Here is a 2,581-nt window from a genome sequence, read left to right on the forward strand (position 1 = left end):
GCCACCTCCCCAGCCCTTTTATGTAGCACAATTAATAAAAACCCAGAAACAGATTTTGGGGTTCAACCTCAAGGTCAGAAAAGCAAAGCAGCCAGCCTCTGCCTGAGTCTGAAATAGTGATAATGACTCAGTCAGAATGAGACTGAGCCTGAGAGCTGCCCATCCATCTTATACCCATCTCTAGTGCTGGGATTAAGGGTGTGCACCACTACCACCTGGCTTCTATGGCAAACTAGTGTGGCTACTGGGATTAAAGTTGTATATCACTACCTCCTGGTCTGTAAGGTTGACCAGTGCAATTGTTTACTCTCCAATCTTCGAGTAAGCTTTATTTATTAAAATACAAATAAAATATCACTACATTTTCCCTTTTGCTGAAAATAAAAAGAATGCTATAACAAATATAAAAAATATATGCCACAAGTACCAATGACTATATATAATGTATATAGGCAATAAATAAGTCAACAATGTCTAGTCCACTTGCATTTGGAAAAATTCAGAGAAAATACTCCATATCTATCCTTTCTTGGTGAGTCCAAAGTCATAGACCTAATTTACTTCCTTTCATAATTTGCTTTCTGTGTCAGGAAAACAAAGAAAACTATAACTATAGCTATCTAGTCTTCAACTCCCTCAGAGACCCAAGAAGGAAATACTATTAACTGAGTAAGTAGGAACTGCAAGCAAGCAACATCCTAAAAATGTGAGAAATGACAGAAACAGCTGGCTGCCTGGACAGTCACCCAAAGTTCCTCTGCAACAATGGGGAATCCATCTTTGATCTACATATCTAGCATATCTAACAGACTTTTCTGTGAATCAGGATATTCTGAAGGGCTGTCCTCCTTTCTTGCCTTGATAATGTTTGGTAGTCACTTTCTTTTGTGTCCTGCTTGTCCAATTAGGAGAACATACTGTCAGTAGTTGAGGCAGGTGCATTTTCTTGCCCAGCTTACTTTTGCCACAAAGAAAGTAAACTTCATATGGAGTTTCTTTGATGCCCATTATCTTCTCTAAAGTAGATTGGTGCTGCCAGGAACAGAAATGTCTCATTGTCATAAAAAAGAGCCTATGTTATTACTATAGCCTCTCATTATTCTTTCAAAGTAGAGTCAATAATATACCCTTTTATCCTAGCATATCTATATCCCCCTTTTTTCTTTTCAGAACAAGAACCTTGAATCTAATTTCTTTTGTTTAGCTTTTTCCTGACCATTAGCAATAAAAAGCTTGTAACCACCGCCCCCCAAACAATGACAAATATCTATATTTCACTGAATAACCAAAAACAACCCATCCCACCTCTTTGGAATATGGGCATTATATTCTTAAATTTACTTCCTGCTGTCTGTGGGGTGATGACATCTTTAGGTGATTCTGAAAAGAAAAACTTGGGTTAATTGTCAAGTTCTAGAAGAGTTATCTGTATCATTTTTTTGGCCAGTCTATGCATAATGGAGAGTGTAGGGCTTGTCTCAAGCGCTGGCTAGAGTAGCAGTCTGTTAGACTGGATCATTTCAGCTAGCCATCTTGAAATTATTTTGAGAAGTTTGTAGTACAAAGTCACTATTTAAGTGGTGCTATCAGCTGAATAACATAATATGAACCAGGTGAAATCATTGTTGTGGGGCCTCATCTTCTTCCTGGAAACTTCAGAGATTACTGTAGGAAAACTTATTGTTCACTGTGGAAAACTTAAATATTATTCATATCAAAACAGAAAGTTTAAATTTTGAAAGACATATATTCAAAGAAAGATACCATAGAGACAAAAATAGGTATGGGAAAAAGTAGAATTTTTTAAAGCAGTGTTCTGATAACCTTAGTCCCTAGATTTTTATTTTCTGTGTCCTGTACCAGGTGGCTCCCCTGATATGAGAGAGAAATTCTGAGTTTTTCTTTTAACAACATACTTAGGTTTAGAAAAGGAGAGAGCCACAGTTCAACCCCAAAGCCAGCTTTGGTTTTTAAGTGAGTTGCAACTATCATTATATTGAAAAGTAAGTAAGTATGTTTTAGTAGTGAGATTTTACCCTGCAGAGAATATTGGTATTATAAATCAGATTTTTCTTTGCTTGATGATTCTTTCTGGATAGCTATCTTTTCTTCTTTAGGCACCTAGATGTCCAAGGTCTCTTGACTTTTCAATGATGGGCATTTTCTTGCAAAGACAAGAACAGAACCCTGCTCTCAACCCTTGTGAGGTTTCCTTATAACTTGTAGGATTGTCACTTCTGTGGATTAACTATCATTTCTCTTTATCAAGAGGTTTCTCCTTTCCAAACTCAATCTTGATTAATTTTGATGGTATCAATAGTTTTTTTTTCATCTCCTGTAAAAACAAGAGTGAAATCTCTTCCCCAGTGTATCACATCTCCTGGTGTACATTCTGAGGTCAACACATCCTTGAAGTATACTGGCTGATTTAATTCAGAAGTTTTTCTATTGCCCAATGTCTCTCTGCAGTTGCTGTTCCTTTCTCATTAGCTTTAGGAAAATTCAAGGTTGATAAAGCATTATGCAATCATTTCTGTGGGTATTTATCATCCCTTTCTGTTAATTTAACATATCCTTTATA

The sequence above is a fragment of the Alexandromys fortis genome, unplaced genomic scaffold, assembly GCF_014885135.2.
Source record: "Alexandromys fortis isolate MF-2015 unplaced genomic scaffold, M_Fortis_MF-2015_v1.1 scaffold_146, whole genome shotgun sequence".
NCBI classification, from domain to species: domain Eukaryota; kingdom Metazoa; phylum Chordata; class Mammalia; order Rodentia; family Cricetidae; genus Alexandromys; species Alexandromys fortis.